Source organism: Mirounga leonina, unplaced genomic scaffold, assembly GCF_011800145.1.
Source record: "Mirounga leonina isolate KUSES-001 unplaced genomic scaffold, KU_Mleo_1.0 Mir_150, whole genome shotgun sequence".
NCBI lineage: Eukaryota > Metazoa > Chordata > Mammalia > Carnivora > Phocidae > Mirounga > Mirounga leonina.
The window spans coordinates 2,164,507-2,175,825 of NW_023270374.1; the positions used below are offsets into that span (position 1 = coordinate 2,164,507).

Below are 11,319 nucleotides of genomic sequence, written 5' to 3' on the forward strand. Positions count from 1 at the left end.
TTCTTCTTCTTCTTCTTCTTCTTCTTCTTCTTCTTCTTCTTCTTCTTTCTTCTTCTTCTTCTTCTTCTTCTTCTTCTTCTTCTTCTTCTTCTCCTTTCTTCTTCTTCTTCTTCTTCTTCTTCTTCTTCTTCTTCTTCTTCTTCTTCTTCTTCTTCTCTCCTTCTCCTCTGTTTTTTCCTACCCCTTCCTCCCCCTCCTCCTCCTTCTTCTTGTAATGCCCTCTCTATGCTTTTAAAAACCCTTTTCTGTTTGTCTATTTAGCTCAGTGAATTTCCCTTCTACTTTTTAGATAGGATGCTGCCTAATTCACGAATCATTTAATAAAGCCAACTAGACCTTCAAATTTACTCATCAAATTTTGTTTTTTAACACCATTTTTTGGCTATTATGAATAATACTGTTAGAACCTTTATGTTCCAAGATTTGTGTAGACACTTGAGTATATACCTAAGAGTGGAATTATTGGGTTGCATGGTAACTCTATATTCAACATTTTGAGGAATTACTGGATGGTTTTCCAAAGTGGGTACACCATTTTACATTCCCACCAGCAGTGTATGAGGGTTCTAATTTCTCTACATCCTTGCCAACACTGGTTATTATCTGTCTTTTTTGATTATAGTCATCCTAATGGGAACAAAGTAAGACAAGTGCTAAGAATTTGACAAATGTGACACAGTAAATTTTAATTTTCATAATACCAAAGTGCTTTTATGAGTAATTTTTTAAGACAAAAATCCAATAGGAGATTCAGAGAAAAGTCATGAACACACAAATCACAGAAAAAGAAATATACATGTCTATAATACTTATATGGAAATATGCTTAACATCCTCAACAACAAAAATTCAAGTTAACCCAAGAATGAAATGTCACTATTCTTCTACACACTGGGAAAAAAATTAAACACAATGATAATGCTCCATTGATAAGGAACTTTCATCAGCATTGACAGAGTAGGAATCGAACAGTCTTTGTTATAGCAATTTAGCAATCCCTGTTAAACATTTAAAAGTTACATATTCTTCAGCACAGTGTTCCACATCTAGAATTTTATCTCACAGAAATGCTTGCCTACAGGCACAAAATTGACTGAAAATTATTCACTGCACTACAGTTCCTAGTAGTTAAAAAAAAAAAAAAGACATGAGGAAAACAGCCCAAATATGTATCTATAGTAGGTTATTAAATAAAATGTGTAATATTCTGTACCCACTGTGGAAAACTGTATGGAGATTCCTCAAAAAATTAAAAATAAAATGACCCTATGAGCCAATAATCACACTACTGGGTATTTGTCCAAAGAATACAAAAATACTAATTCAAAAGGATAAATGCACCCCTATGTTTATAGCAGCATTATTTACAAGAGCCAAATTATAGAAGCAGCCCATGTCCATTGATAGATGAATGGATAAAGAAGATGTGGTGTATATATACAATGGAATATTACTCAGCCATAAAAAGAATGAGATCTTGCCATTTGCAACAACATGGATAGAGCTAGAGAGTATTATGCTAAGTGAAATAAGTCAGTCAGAGAAAGACATCATATGATTTCACAAATATGTGGAATTTAAGAAACAAAAGAAATGAGTAAAGGGAAAAAAGAGAGACAAACCAAGAAACAGACCCTTAACTATAGAGAACAAACTGTTGGTTCCCAGAGGGGAGGTGGGTGGGGCAATGGGTGAAATAGGTGATGGGGATTAAGGATCACACTTGTTGTGATAAGCACCAGGTGATGTGGAGAATTGTCAAATCACTATATTGTACACCTGAAACTAATATAACACTGTGTGAACTACACTGGAATTATAATAAAAAACTTAATAAAATTTTAAAAATATGTAATATCCATGGAATGAGATCTAAAAAATTAACCAAAGCATGTGCATGTACTGACAAGGAACAATATCTGCTCTGGATAAATAAGCAAGTTGTAAAATATTAAGCAGAAAAAGATCAGGATTTGTTAAGAATAATGATTTGTTAAGCTCAAAAAAAGGAAACCTTGGGATTTTGAACCATTCATAGGCTTGTGCCTGAAGGATGGGATTACAGAGGAATGTCACATTCTAAGTTAACTATTTCCATAATGCTCTAGCTCTTAATAATAAAATAGAACTAATAATAAAATAAAATAATTTCTATAAAAATTTGAAAGCTCCACAGTGAAAATTAAATGTAGAGAAGACCTTAAGATGATGAAAAGCAAGTGCCTACTCCACTCTTTACCTCTCGGTTCCATTCCACAGGACTCATAAAAGATATTGTGAATCCTTGATATGAAAGATGAGGATTTGGCTCACATGCTAACTCTTTATGTTCCTCCTTCTTCTCACTATTTGGATGGATGGATGGATGGGTGGATGGATGGACTGATGGATTGATCAATCACTAGATATTCTACTAGTTATTTGTATAAGTTTAAAAAATATCATTAAACCTCTTCTGATTCATCAACCTCCAGGATCTCCTTTTGAATCTATCTCTGTAGGATAAGGGCGTTAGTAGCCTCGTCTATTCCATTACCTCCTTTATCCCCATATCCCACTCTCTGTGGCTTCCAAGGCTTTGGATGTTCCTCCTCCCCTCACTGACGTCAGGGAGGCTGGGCTCTGCTCTTGCTCCTTCTCCTGCTGCCCTGAGCCTATAATCAATCCCCAACAATGGGCTGGAGCCTCCTGAAAAATGGGTCCTTGTCCCACAAACCCTCTCCAGGAGGCTCTACCTGGGTGCCTCCTTTTTTGGCCTTCCTGGCTCGGGGCCACGTGCTCTCATTCATTAGGACAGGTGACTGCAGAAATGTCCACGATCACTGAGGCTGTGTCTTTGCCACCTGGTGGTTCTGATGACTCCTGCTCTATTTTGAGGCATATATATATAATTTGGGGTGCATTTGAGTTCAGAATTATTACATTTTCAGAATGAATCATCTTTTATGACATTAAGTAGTGGCTTTATTTAAACCTCAAGAGATATTTTCTGAGGTCTTCTTTGTGGCCTCCACTGTTCTACACATGACAGTCAGGGCTGGGCTTCCACAGAGCATGGAAAGTGGGGAGCACACCTGCTCAGGTAATTTCTACGGGTCCAGTGATTGAGTGTGCTCTTCACCCAACTCTCTTGGATTCTCCAGAAAAACAATCATAGAGAAAAAGATTGCTTCTTATCCTCTTTTCTAGTGTTTGCATCAATTCTTTCCTCATTACATTTTCTAAAACATTCTAGACCAGCATCATTTCTAGTTCCTGAGACCTATTTTCATCCATCTATTCACATATAATCTTATATTCGCATATATAAGGCCTTGTGTAGGCCCAGTGTAGCTAGAGCTAGCTAGAAGTTGTGTAGTGAGGCTCTGACAACACCCCAACAGGTTAGGCTCTTTTTAACTAGTTTCCCCTGAGGGTAGGACTTGTTAAGAACAGAGGGCTTGTATGGTGATTAACATAACATAATAAAATTTTTTTAAAAAGCATCTTTCAATAAAATATTTTTTATTAAAAAAAAAAAAGAACAGAGGGCTTTGGGATCTTTCAAAATGGTTCCTGCCCAAAACAGGAGGGGACTTTTCTCTGATATTTACTGTGGGAATATGGCTGAATTGCCAGTGGTAAATCTCACAGTACTGTGGGGACATCTCCCCCACACTTCAATACCTGGGCTTCCCTGGAGTTTTTCTGAGTTGTCCTCACTGAGCCTCCTGCAATTTGTCAGTTGAAGTTTAGGCTTGCCTTCTCTGACTATGGTTCCCACAGTGGTTTCTGCTAGTCTCTGCTCTGGTAAACCATGACCCCTGTACTCGCCTCTGTGGCTCTCCAATCGTGGGGGCAGCAGTTTGCCCTGTGTCCTCCAATCTCTTATAAATCTATTGTCAGTCTATTCAGCTTGTTACTTGTTAGGATGGAAAGGTGACTTCCAAGCTCCCAGGACTTTTTAAAAACTTTTCTTTGCAGCGGGGAAAGATGGCAGAGGAGTAGGGGACCCTATTTCAACTGGTCCCTGGAATTGAGCTGGATACCTACCAGACCACTCTGAGCACCCACAAAACCAGCCTGAGATGTAAGAAGATCTGGATCTCTACAAACAGAATATCGCAGGCGGTTGGTTTTGAGGTACAAAGCGGAGAGCCGTGATTCTGCAGGCAGATATCAGAGGATAAACGGCAGCGGGAGAGTGCCTGGCCCTGGGGATCCTACACCGCCGGTGAGCGACAGCCTTGCGCCCTGTGGACGGGCACAGACTCGCAGATCGGTAGCAGCAGGGAAAGGACTTTAGGGCAGCCCCTGGAGCGGAAGCCCAGAGCGGCGGGGTCGCACCTGTGAACTGCAGCCCCCAGGACAGAAACCCAGAGCAGTGGGGTCGGGCGGGCAAACTGCAGCCCCCGGGCCGGAAACCCGGAGTGGAGGAGTTGCGCCTGTATGAAGTGGAAGCAGTTGGTGGTTTTAGAAGCACAAAGGGCAGAGACATGCCCAGACCTGGAGGCAGGACTGGGAGCGCTGTGAAGGGGCGCACAACCCAGGATGCTGCAATTAATAGCAGCATGGACAGAAATGGAGACAGTGTGGCCTGGAGAGCTCACTGAAGAACAGACTGCAATCTCTGCTCTGAGGCAGAGGGTTGGAAATGGTCTCTTCTGCTCTGACTCTCAGAAGAGACGCGGAAAGCCACCAGGGAAAGGCACCAGAGAACAAAAGCCCCAAAAACTGATTCCCACTGAGCCCATCCCCCTCCACAGGGGCGCAGGGCAACTCCGCCCAAACAGAATTGCCTGAATAACAACGCAGCAGGCCCCTCCTGCAGAATACAGGCTGGGAAAACAAGAGGCCAGCAACCCTAAGGTCCCAAGAAAACAGGTGCATCTTGCTTGGGTTCTGGTCAATAATTTTGACTCTATACATTCCCTCAAACACCCATGAACAGAATGACTAGGAGGAGGGGCCCCCAAAACAGAAAAGGCTCAGAGATTATGACTTATGCTGCAGATTTACAAATGGATGCAGATATAACCAAGATGTCGGAGATGGAATTCAGGTTAGCAACTGTGAAGACAATGGTTAGAATGGAGAAATCAATTAATGGCAACATAGAGTCTCTAAGGGCAGAAATAAAAGGGGAATTGGCAGAACTTAAAAATGCTATCAATGAGATCCAATCCAATCTAGATAATCTAACAGCTAGGGTAACTGAGACAGAAGAGAGAATAAGCGATCTGGAAGACAGTATAATAGATAAAAAGGGAAAAGAGGAGGGGCGCCTGGGTGGCTCAGTTAGTTAAGTGACCGCCTTCGGCTCAGGTCATGATCCTGGAGTCCCGGGATCAAGTCCCGCATCGGGCTCCCTGCTCGGCAGGGAGTCTGCTTCTCCCTCTGACCCTCCTCCCTCCCATGCTCTCTGTCTCTCATTCTCTCTCTCTCAAATAAATAAATAAAATCTTTAAAAAAAAAGGGGGGGGAGAGGAGGCCAGGGAAAAACAACTCAGAATCCATGAAAATAGAATCAGAGAAATAAGTGACACCATGAAGCGTTCCAATGTCAGAATCATTGGAATCCCGGAGGGAGTGGAGAGAGAGAGAGAGGACTAGAAGATGTATTTGAGCAAATCGTAGCTGAGAACTTCCCTAATCTGGGGAATGAAACAAACATTCGAGTCCTAGAGGCAGAGAGGACCCCTCCTAAGATCAAGGAAAACAGGCCAACACCCCGGCATGTAATAGTAAAACTTGCAAATCTTAGAACCAAGGAAACCATCTTAAGGGCAGTTAGGGGGAAGAGATTCCTTATGTACAGAGGGAGGAACATCAGAATAACGTCAGACCTATCCACAGAGACCTGGCAAACCAGAAAGGCCTGGCAAGACATATTCAGGGTACTAAATGACAAGAACATACAGCCAAGAATACTTTATCCGGCAAGGCTTTCATTTAGAATGGATGGAGAGATGCAGAGCTTCCACGACCGGCAGAAACTGAAAGAATATGTGACCACCAAGCCGGCCCTGCAAGAAATATTAAGGAGGGTTCTATAAAAGGAGAAGACCCCAAGAGTGATCTACAACAGAAATTTACAGGGACAATCTATAAAAATAACGTCTTCACAGGCAAAATGATGACAATTAATTCATATCTTTCAATAATCACTCTCAATGTGAATGACCTAAACGCTCCCATAAAACGGCACAGGGTTGCAGATTGGATAAAAAGACAGGACCCATCCATATGCTGTCTACAAGAGACTCATTTTGAACCTAAAGATACATCCAGACTGAAAGTGAAGGGATGGAGATCTATCTTCCATGCCAGCGGACCTCAAAAGAAAGCTGGGGTAGCAATTCTTATATCAGACAAGTTAGATTTTAAATTAAGTCTGTAATAAGAGACACAGGAGGACACTATATCATTGTTAAAGGGTCTATCCAATAAGAAGATCTAACAATTGTAAATATCTATGCCCCCAACATGGGAGCAGCCATCTATATAAGCCAACTGTTAACCAAAATAAAGAGTCATATTGATAACAATACGTTAATTGTAGAAGACCTCAATACTCCACTCTCAGCAATGGACGGATCATCTAAGCAGAAAATCAACAAGGAAACAAGAGCTTTGAATGATCCATTGGACCAGATGGACCTCATAGATATTTACAGAACATTCCACCCTAAAACAACAGAATACTCATTCTTCTCGAGCGCACATGGAACTTTCTCCATAATAGACCATATACTGGGTCACAAATCAGGTCTCAACCGATACCAAAAGATTGAGATTATTCCATGCATATTCTCAGACCACAATGCTCTAAAACTGGAACTCAATCACAAGAAAAAATTTGGCAGAAATTCAAACACTTGGAAGCTAAAGACCACTCTGCTCAAGAATGTTTGGGTCAACCAAGAAATCAAAGAAGAACTTAAACAATTCATGGAAATCAATGAGAATGAAAACACATCGGTCCAAAACCTATGGGATACTGCAAAGGTGGTCCTAAGAGGGAAATACATAGCCATCCAAGCCTCACTCAAAAAAATAGAAAAATCCCGAATTCACCAACTAACTCTACACCTTAAAGAACTAGAGAAAAAGCAACAAACGTTGCCTAAGCCACGCATTAGAAGAGAAATAATTAAAATTAGAGCAGAAATCAATGAATTAGAAACCAGAAACACAGTAGATCAGATCAATGAAACTAGAAGTTGGTTCTTTGAAAGAATTAATAAGATTGATAAACCACTGGCCAGACTTATCCAAAAGAAGAGAGAAAGGACCCAAATTAATAAAATTATGAATGAAAGGGGAGAGATCATGACTAACACCAAGGAAATAGAAACAACTATTAGAAATTATTATCAACAACTATATGCCAATAAACTGAGCAATCTGGATGAAATGGAGGCCTTCCTGGAAACCTATCAGCTGCCAAGACTGAAACAGGAAGAAATTGACAACCTGAATAGGCCAATAACCAGTAATGAGATTGAAGCAGTGATCAAAAACCTCCCCAAAAACAATAATCCAGGGCCTGATGGATTCCCTGGGGAATTCTACCAAACATTCAAAGAAGAAATAATACCTATTCTACTGAAGCTGTTTCAAAAAATAGAAACAGAAGGAAAACTTCCAAACTCATTCTATGAGGCCAGCATTACCTTAATCCCCAAGCCAGGCAAAGACCCCATCAAAAAGGAGAATTTCAGACCAATATCCCTGATGAATATGGATTCCAAAATCCTCAACAAAATCCTAGCTAATAGGATCCAACAATACATTAAAAGGATCATCCACCACGACCAAGTGGGATTTATCCCCGGGATGCAAGGGTAGTTCAACATTCGCAAATCAATTAACGTGATAGAACACATTAATAAGAGGAAGGAGAAGAACCATATGGTCCTCTCAATTGATGCAGAAAAAGCATTTGATAACATACAACATCCTTTCCTGATTAAAACTCTCCAGAGTATAGGGATAGAGGGAACATTCCTCAAGCTCATAAAATCCATCTATGAAAAACCCACAGCAAATATCATCCTCAATGGGGAAAAGGTGAGAGCCTTTCCCTTAAGATCAGGAACACGTCAAGGTGCCCACTCTCACCACTGTTGTTCAACATAGTACTAGAAGTCGTAGCAACAGCAATCAGACAACAAAAAGAAATAAAAGGTATTCAAATGGGCAAAGAAGAAGTCAAACTCTCTCTTTTCGCAGACGACATGATACTTTATGTGCAAAACCCAAAAGACTCCACCCCCAAATTACTAGAACTCATCCAGCAATTCAGTCATGTGGCAGGATACAAAATCCATGCACAGAAATCAGTTGCTTTCTTATACACTAACAACGCAACTGTAGAAAGAGAAATTAGAGAAATGATTCCATTTACAATAGCACCAAAACCCTAAGATACCTCAGAATAAACCCAACCAGAGGTAAAGGATCTATACTCTAGGAACTACAAAACACTCATGAAAGAAATTGAAAAAGACACAAAAAGATGGAAAATATTCCATAGTCATGGATCGGAAGAATAAACATTGTTAAAATGTCTATGCTACCCAGAGCGATCTACACCTTCAAGGCCATCCCGATCAAAAGTCCAATGACATTTTTCAAAGTGCTGGAACAAACAATCCTAAAATTTGTATGGAATCAGAAGACCCCGAATTGCCAAGGAAATGTTGAAAAAGAAAAACAAAGCTGGGGGCATCACGTTGCCCAATTTCAAGCTCTATTACAAAGCTGTGATCACCAAGACAGCATGGTACTGGCACAAAAACAGACATACAGACCAATGGAACAGAATAGAGAACCCAGATATAGACCCTCAATGCTATGGTCAAATAATCTTTGACAAAGCAGGAAAAAACATGCAATAGAAAAAAGACAGTCTCTTCAATAAATGGTGCTGGGAAAAATGGACAGCCACATGCAGAAGAATGAAACTCGACCATTCTCTAACACCATTCACAAAGATAAACTCAAAGTGGATGAAAGACCTCAATGTGAGATAGGAATCCATCAAAATTCTAGAAGAGAACATAGGCAGTAACCTCTTTGACATCGGCCACAGCAACTTCTTTCAAGATACATCTCCCAAAGCTAGTGAAACAAAAGCAAAAATGAACTTTGGGGACTTCATCAAGATAAAAAGCTTCTGCACAGCAAAGGAAACAGTCAACAAAACAAAGAGGCAACCCACAGAATGGGAGAAGATGTTTGCAAATGACACTACAGATAAAGGGCTGGTATCCAAGACTATAAAGAACTTCTCAAACTCAACACCCAAAAAACAAATAATCGAGTCAAAAAGTGGGCAGAAGAGATGAAAAGACACTTCTCTGAAGAAAACATACAAATGGCTAACAGACACATGAAAAAATGTTCATCATCATTAGCCATCAGGGAAATTCAAATCAAAACCACATTGAGATACCACCTTACACCAGTTAGAATGGCAAGAATGGACAGGGAAAGAAACAACAAATGTTGGAGAGGTTGTGGAGAAAGGGGAACCCTCTTACACTGTTGGTGGGAATGCAAGTTGGTACTTTGGAAAACAGTGTAGAGGTTCCTCAAAAATTTAAAAATAGAGCTACCCTATGACCCAGCAATTGCACTACTGGGTATTTACCCCAAAGACACAGATGTAGTGAAAAGAAGGGCCATATGCACCCCAATGTTCATAGCAGCAATGTCCGCAGTAGCCAAACTGTGGAAAAAGCCGAGATGCCCTTCAACAGATGAATGGATAAAGAAGATGTGGTCCATATATACAATGGAATATGACTCAGCCATCAGAAAAGATGAATACCCAACTTTTACATCAACATGGATGGGACTGGAGGAGATTATGCTAAGTGAAATAAGTCAAGCAGAGAAAGTCAATTATCCTATGGTTTCACTTATTTGTGGAACATAAGGAATAACATGGAAGACATTAGGAGAAGGAAGGGAAAAATGGGGGGGTGGGGGAATTGGAGGGAGAGATGAACCATGAGAGACTATGGACCTGAGAAACAAACAGGGTTTTAGAGGGGATGGGGGTGGGGGGATGGGTTAGCCTGGTGATGGGTATTAAGGAGGGCACATACTGCATGGAGCACTGTGTGTTATATGAAAACAATGGATCGTGGATAACTACATCAAAAACTAATGATGTATTATATGGTGACTAACATAACACAATAAAATTTAAAAAATAAATGAAAAATAAATCACAAATCATCACCATCTCCAAAACTCTAAAAAAAAAAAGGTGAGCAGGTGTCGTGGTCTTTGTACTGCCAGGAGGTTCCATAGCCACCGAAGAGATCAGAGGTGGCATGATAAACAGTACAAGAGCTTCCATTTGGGCACAGCCCTGAAGGCCAACCCTTTTAGAGGTGCTTCCCATGCAAAGGTAATTGTGCTTGAAAAAGGAGGGATTGAAGCCAAATAGCCAAATTCTGCCATCAGGTCTTGTGTCAGGGTCCAGATGATCAAGAATGGCAAAAAAGTCAAAGCCTTTGTACCCAATGATGGCTGTTTGAATTTTATGGAGGAAAATGATGAGGTTCTGGTTGCTGGATTTGGTCACAAATGTCATGCTGTCAGTGACATTCTTAGAGTTCGTTTTAAGGTTGTCAAAATAGCCAGTGTCTCTCTTTTGGCCTCTTACAAAGGCAAGAAGGAAAGACCAAGATCCTAAGTTTTGATGGTGAAAACATGACAATAAGCTCTGAAAAAATATGCCAAAAAATTACATCTTTATACATGTGTACCCATTAACACAGATTTGTTATTTTTAATGTATTTGTCTTTTAAATCCTATGGAAAATAAAATGTGGAGTTATGAACCAAAAAATAAAAATAAAAAAAATTAAAAATAAAAACTTTTCTTTAAATTAATCTTATTTTGAGATAACTCCAAATCCACCTGCAGTTGTAAGAAATAATACACAGATTCTATGTATCCTTTACCCAGTTTCCTCCAATGGTAACATCTTGCATGAGAGTCCAATATCATGACCAGGATATTAACAGTAATGCAGTCAAAATATGGAACATTTCCATCCACAGGGATCCCTTATGTTGCTTTTTTTTTTTAAATATATTATTTATTTGACAGAGAGAGACAAAGAGAGAGAAGGAACACAAGCAGGGGGAGTGGGAGAGGGACAAGCAGGCTTCCTGCCGAGCAGGGAGCCCGATATGGGGCTTGATCCCAGGACCCTGGGATCATGACCTGAGCTGAAGACAGATGCTTAATGGCTGAGCCACCCAGGCGCCCCATCCCTTATGTTGCCTTTTATAGATGCATCATGCTTCCATCCCC

At 40.4% G+C, this 11,319-nt stretch overlaps 1 pseudogene; it reads left to right on the forward strand.

Annotated features, from left to right (window-relative positions):
* LOC118011583 overlaps window positions 1-10,692 on the forward strand; it is a 13,375-nt pseudogene extending 2,683 nt beyond the window's left edge.
* The last annotated feature ends 627 nt before the right edge of the window (window positions 10,693-11,319 follow it).